Source organism: Sycon ciliatum, chromosome 2, assembly GCF_964019385.1.
Source record: "Sycon ciliatum chromosome 2, ocSycCili1.1, whole genome shotgun sequence".
Taxonomy (NCBI): domain Eukaryota; kingdom Metazoa; phylum Porifera; class Calcarea; order Leucosolenida; family Sycettidae; genus Sycon; species Sycon ciliatum.
Window position 1 is genome coordinate 36,696,994 of NC_088644.1, and position 7,217 is coordinate 36,704,210.

General features: G+C 48.3%; 1 long non-coding RNA gene across 1 annotated transcript; it reads left to right on the top strand.

Annotated features, from left to right (window-relative positions):
• Positions 1–1,766: 1,766 nt before the first annotated feature.
• LOC135810870 (uncharacterized) lies at positions 1,767–4,352 on the top strand. The gene is made up of 4 exons (XR_010552434.1): positions 1,767–2,271; positions 2,626–2,680; positions 2,772–2,875; positions 3,793–4,352. It is a non-coding gene; the product is annotated as an uncharacterized LOC135810870 (long non-coding RNA).
• The last annotated feature ends 2,865 nt before the right edge of the window (positions 4,353–7,217 follow it).

Consider the following 7,217-nt stretch of genomic DNA (forward strand, 5'->3'; position numbering starts at 1 on the left):
GTCATCAACCCCAGTAAGTGCGTGTTTGCCGCCGACTCACTTGAGTTCCTTAGCCATGTTGTTTCCGCTGACGGCATCCAGCCAACCCCTAATCGTGTCAAGGCCATTAACGAGTTCTCCCGGCCCACAAGTTTGATGCAACTCCGGCGTTTCCTTGGCATGGTAAACTACTACCGGCGGTTCATTCCCCAAGCAGCGCAGCTGGTTCGACCACTCACCGACATGCTAGCAGGTAAACCTAAGTATCTCTGCAGGGGTGCCCGAAGGCAGTATATTGGGCCCTACGCTGTTTCTAATATACGTGAATGACGATGCCGATGTTCTTGATGGCAATGCTCAGCGTGAGGCCTACGCGGACGATACGACACTATACAGTCTAGTATCCTCAGCTCAGTGCCCTCGGGACGCTGCACACTCTTTGCAGGTATCTACAAACCGCCTGCATGAGTGGGGTTGCCGGTGGAAAGTGTCTTTCGAGCCCACCAAGTCACAGGCTATGACTGCTACCCTCCGACGCACTGACCTAGACCTGCCCCAAATCCTGTTTGGTGGTACCCCTGTACCGGAGGAAACCAGCATATCACTGCTTGGTGTTCGATTTGACTCCAAATTGTCCTTCGCTAGTAAAAATTAAAATGTAAAAATAACATTGACATGTACATTGGTGTGCCGAGTAGTATCATCCTTCGCTAGTCACCTCAGGACCGTGACCATCCGCGCCCTCCGACGAGCGGCCCACATTTTAACGCCAGCTGGCCGAACGACTGTCTACAAGGCATTCGTGAGGCCCCTGATGGAGTATGCCCCGCTTGTGTGGATGGGCGCGTCAGCCAGCCACATCCAACGTCTGGATAATGTTCAACGCCGCGCACTGCGCATCATTGGCCCTGGTGCAATTCTCCCCAGTTTGGCTGTCCGCCGGACTGTTGCTGCTCTCTCGTGCATGTACAAATTGCATTTCATCACTGGTCCTCCTCAGCTACTTGCTGTATTGCCACTGCATCGCGTTTCTCCAGCCAACCCCAGAACCAGGAACCAGCACAATAATGCCACAAGCCACGCCTATCAACTGTCAGACACGCTCCCTGTCAGACACGCTCCCTGTTGATTTTCCGCAGTGCGCGGACTGCAGCTGAATGATGTAATGAAGGCAGCGCGCCGCGCGGTTGGCCCATAGAAAAGAGATCACAGTTGCATACTCTTGGGTCATGGACTCTTGCTATAACTAATTCCAAGAGTAGATGAGTAGATAAACAAGAGTGTGCAACTCCGGATCTCTTCTGCACAATCTGCAGATACCCCCGCCCACGGCGGAATTTTTTGTTGACGTCACCTTTTTTGCCGCAGAGCAGTGTGAGAGCACGTGCTGGGCGCATGGGCACCGACCTTGTAGTGTAAAGCCCCGCTAATTGCACGAGGGAAACCTCTCCAAAAGGCTCGCAGCGCGCGCGTGCGTCGTCGAAAAGATTACGTCAACAAAAAATTCCGCCGTGGACGCGTGGGCCAACCCATCCGCGAGTTGCACATCTTGTTTATCTACTCTTGCTAATTCTTATTGGAAAGGCTTTCTGTCTAAAGCCTTTCCATACTGGTGCTCGATGTTTTCAGTTTGGGGACACCAAAATTAGTGTACCGCTAAAGACACGTGGTCGACACGTTGTTGACACGTTGTTGACACTTTGTTGACACGTGACCCAATTACCGGCCTACCAAGTGCCTTTGGCGACCGCTAACAGCAACTGTGAAACAGTGCAGTGCCCTTTTTTGGAGCAACGTACGAGTAGTGCCCATGGATTATGACCCCGCGACCCCAATCTACGTGGCGGTCCGCAATTCGCTACTTCATACTGACTGGCGTCCGGCATCGTCCCGAATTTGGCCACAATCTGCTCTCGGGACCCCTATAGCCTATATAGGGCTCCCTGACCTGCTCCATCTCCGCCATCGTCAATGTACTGCGCATCCACCCAGGCCAGGACTGCACTTACTTACGGGAAGGAGTATTTGCAAGATGGAACCTGGGAACTGGAAGACGACGAAGAGGAAGAGTGGGAATCCGGCGGCAATGGCTGGGATGTAAGTCCAACATTGCTGGTGCCAGAGTAGCCACTGCTTGCTTATAAGGGAATCATGTGTGTTGCCTTTTTGCCTTTTCCGACGTCCTCCTCCGACTGTACTCCCGATCCCAGGACTGAACTTACGGGAAGGAGTGCTTCCAAGATGGGAGACGAAGAAGAAGAAGCCGCTGAATCCGGCGGCAATGGCTGGGATGTAAGTCCAACATTGCTGGTGCTAGAGTTACCACTGCTTGTTTATAAGGGATTCATATGTGTTGCCCTTTTTTGCCTTCTCCCAAGTTCTCCTCCGACTGTACTGGTGAACGCTGTCACATATGTTGCCCTTTCCAGGCAGTAGAAGGGAGGGGGGGGCAGCACATCCTGGCATCCAGGAATGCTAGGCCCTAGGAACTAGGCAATCTGACCTTTCCTCTTACCCCAATAATGGTATGGATGGGGAGTTCTTGAACATCCTCAGTCTTGTTAGAGTGAACTGTGCAACTCGGCAATCGGTGATAGCAGAGGACCAATGCCGATGGCGATGCTCCTTCCTTTTTCTCTGTCACAGGCTGCGTTCTCGAGAGGAAGCGTTATTTCTGCATTCCAAGAAGGACGGCACAATGGTGAGTGGAACTTCGTTGGTGTGCAGCCTTGCTAGTTGAATTGTAAATCAACCATTCTTCCTGTCTCTGACTTCTTCAATGTCCTCCTCAGTGTCGGACTGTCCGCGTCGCATTGAACTGGTCCGATGAGGCTGCTATTGCACACACAGTGAGGGAACTCCCATACGGGAACTCGGAAGTACTGCTACAGTACAGGTAAGGTGGCCATTGCTTATGTGCGTGCGCCGTTGTCAAACTTCTAAGCCAGCTGTGCTCCAACCTACATGGAGTCTGAAAGTAGTCAGCTGGCGAACTACAATAATTTGAAGTTTAGACGTTATATGCCGCGGCTTGGTCAGCTTTTTCAGTTTCACAATGCATTGCACTCAGCACCGCTTCTCGGAGTATCTTGTCAGGATAGCTTTGGAACGCATCCTCCCCAGTGGAGGAACGGCAAATGTGCTGTTCATTTTTTAGGCTTGCTTTTATGGTACGTACAAATCCCCATTGAAAAGACATAGTGGAGACCAGAAACTGCAAATAGATGTTGGGAACCGCGAAGACCACCCTTCCTTGTCAAGTTCCCTGAGGGTGTGGAGGGGGGGGGGGGGAGCGGAGGAGGGACATTCCTGCACTGCTTAAAGCAGGATTCACAGGAGCATTTTCAGAAATTGCTTGTACATTTGTACCAGTTGTAACCGACAAACGCATTCTCATTGAGGTTTGACTTGAGGCACGTCAGCAAGGCGCTGTTGCATCGCTGACGTCTTGTCCTGATTCTGTGAATGGTATTTTGTGCGAGTTTGCATCGCACGCAGAATCGCAGGTCGTGTCGCATTGCGCAGCACACTGCCAAATTGCTTCTGTGAATCCCACGTGAATGGGAATTCCAATGGGAATGTAATCCATTGCCAACAGGTGTATTCCCGAGCTGCGCATCATACTGCAAAATTGCTCCTGTGCATGCAAATGGATTTCATTGCTCTTCTGTAGTTTGGGAAATTCTCGATTATGATAATTCTGCGTGTGTGTGTACACCAGCCCTGAACATACATGTAGGTGACCCATTTGTGGTGTCTCATAGCCTACCTCACGACCTTATGCTTGCTTTCTGTATCACTTGTATCTTGCAGGTATATCACCCCGTGACGACCACATCGAAGTCTGAAATTGAAGTGTGAAGATGCTTCAGCAACCCCTTCATATTTTTCCATTGCTTTTATTGTGCTTCTACTGTGCATGTGTGTAACCTGTGGGGTATGCATGTGATGACAATGTATGCTGATGACACGGTCAGATTTTGTCCATGCGTGTAACGTACACCTGCATGCTATCGTTGAAAAGGATCTGCCACTTACGATCTTCGGACGAGTATCAGGTCAGCTTGGTTTTGTGTAGGCTGTACCAGATGCTGTTCACTTCTCTATCTGTTGGATATGTGACTTTCTGCAAGTTTCTGGTGTATGGTGGCCACTTCTTTGCTCGTCTTTGTATGACATTACAATAATTCTGTATTCACTGCTTCCATGGTGTGGTCTGCAAACTGCAATCCTTAGGCAAATATCATCACGGTTTGCAATGTTGTGCTTTGGCTGCTAGCTTACCTACACATTGTAGTTGAATTATTTTTGTTTCACAACTGACTTCCTGAAGTATGGTGGCCACTGCTTTGCATGGCATTATACAATGTTCATCAAGAATTTCCTGTTTGGGTCGTGTGTGTGTGTGTATGTATGTGTGTGCGTGCCCATGTGTGTGTGTGCCATGTGCATGTGCGTGTTTGTCACAAGGTGTCTGTGTGCGGGGTAGCGAGGTGGGGAGGGCTGGAATGTATCAGTGTGCTACTGCAGTTGCATGGCTACATACAGTGCATCGCGCGCGTGCTTACCATGTTTATCTTCCGAGCTGGGCTAGGGTGGGGGAGGGAACAGAAAAAGAACTGAAATTACCCATATAAAAACCGCTCTGTGAGCGGTTCTGAAAAACCTCTACTGGTGCAGCCCCGTCGTAAAAGTAAGAAATTAGAACTGGCGCATTGTCCTCCCAAATGTGAACTGATCCACCTAAATCGCGATTGACGGGACCCGAACGCACCAGTAGCACGAGGTCGGGAGGGCACAGGATCACAGCCGGCGTCGGCGCTGATCAAGTTACCATACAACACTTAGATCTACCCCGAAGCCCACCTTTGCCGCTTTGGCTTTGGCTATGGACCAGCGTCCCCAGCTGCATCCACAGGTAGCTATCCCTTTGGAAAAACGCGGCGAAGAATTCAAAATTCCGCGGCAAATTCCGCGGGGAAAAGGGGGCTTTTCTGCGGCATTTTCTGCGGTAAAACCAAAAATCTGCGGCACTTTCTGCAAGTTTTTCACCCTCCTCGTAGAGGATATGACAATTAGTCGCATGAAGGAGCACTTTTCATACTATCCTTTGCAGTCACAAACTGAAAAAGAGCGAAGAATCTTGGAGAGACCTGCACTGGCAAGAGAAATGTGCTCAAACAGTCGCAAAGTAGTTTTTCTGCTGCTTTCTGAGTAGTAATTTTAGTAATTTACCCTAAAAAATTCAGATTCCGCGGGCAAAAGTGTGGATTCCGTGATTTCCGCGGATGATGGCAACTTCTGCGAAATTTGCCGCGGCCGCGGAATCGCGTTTTTCCAAGGGGACAGAGGTAGGAACCTCGTGCTACTGGTGCGTTCGGGTCCCGTCAATCGCGATTTAGGTGGATCAGTTCACATTTGGGAGGACAATGCGCCAGTTCTAATTTCTTACTTTTACGACGGGGCTGCACCAGTAGAGGTTTTTCAGAACCGCTCACAGAGCGGTTTTTATTTAGAAAAGCGATCCTGTCAGCTTTTCTATTATTGTGTTCACATGGCAGAAAAAACGACACCGCTATGCTACGTAAGTTTCTACGTAAGGTGCTCGGTACTTCACTTAGGCTACGTAAGTTTCTACGTAAGGTGCTCGGTATTAGATCTACTAACGCGTGGTAGCCGCGTGCTGTGCACGTGCACGGCAGACATTGTGTTGCATGCATGCAGTGCAGTCCGTTTTCGGATGTGCATGCGCGAGGAACTTCCTTCTTTGGAACTGCTTCTTGCATGAGCTGTTTCGGATATTTCGTCTCCTGGCCTGGCTTATTTCGCTTCGGCTCTGCTGAGACCTCTTTTCACGGAATATTACTCAATGACAGGTGAGTTGACCAGTTCCCTTTGATTCATTTGCTTGTGTTGACTCTTTCATTTACGAAAAGTGTGCTGATTTTAGGTGGAATACAATAAAATTAATAATGGAAAAGCTGACAGGATCTCTTTTCTAAATTTAGCTTTTCTGCTGTCGAGGTCTCCTTTTACGGAATACTCAATGACAGGTGATCTCTGAGTTGACCAGCTTCCTTCGATTCATTTGCTTATGCTCACCCTTTCATTTACGGAAACGTGTGCTGATTTTATTCGGATTTAGATCCATTCGTATCTCTTTGCCCTTGCCAACAGTGTGCGAAGAACGCGAGTTCACCTTCTTGACGGTAAGGCTTATGTTGCTGCTGAGGCTAGATGTGTTGTCGAAATACTCATGTTCATTGTACATTGGTACGTTACAAGTAAGGCACTGGTCATGATTGCTTCCGGCATTCCGTGCTCCGATCATAGGGTAGAATCTGAATTTTGCAGTGGCATAGCATCGTTGGCAGTTCCCAATCTGGAGGGAAAGGTTCAAGGACGCATTGGCCGAGTACTAGTATGCAAAATAAATTCGCATATCAGGGAAAATCTCCATTATAGAGAGGTTCATGCATTCAGTGACTTGTTTGCTTCATACGAAACAAGCCAATGGGTGCAGTCTCGTCTCGTGAAAATCTCGTACGATTGGATTTGTTTACTCGAGTCTGGGCTGTTTGATTTGTGAGTAGCGCCGAGATTGCACTGCCCCAAATAAAGTTGCGTGCCGGTAGAGCAAGAATTACGATCTGCAATCTGTTTGTTGTACCTGCAAGAATGTGCTGTACATGTATCGTATTTTCTCTGTTGTTGTTTCAGTTGCCGTCATGTTGCTAAAGAAAGGTTCAGTGACTCATTTGTTTCATAAAAGACGAGTCAATGGTTTGGTCTGGCTTAGAATCTTTCGCTGTAGAAGAAATCTATTCGTGTCTCTATTGGAGAAATAATTGTATTCACTCGTTATAAAATAGGGTTAACACAAACTCACAGAGCAAATGCCATCGGTCCCTTGATGTTCGTCCTAAAAAGGTTTGACTGGATATCATTCATACTCCCCCGAAGTCGTGTAACATTTTACTATTATGGAGTGCCTTGTTTATCTCTCAGTACCTAAAACCGTATATCCTTGCCCCTTATATCCTCAGGATCAGTGTAGTTGTTGGAACGAGGTGTCGGACTCAGCGATGCATTTGTTAATGCATGTTTATTGTTCCTACTTTGCTGTGTTGTAATTAGACAATCGTGGAGACTTTGAAGTCACTGAACTGCTTCCAAAAGTTTTATCGACATCAACAGGATTACGATTTCACTACAATATGATGCCGGATGACCTTATC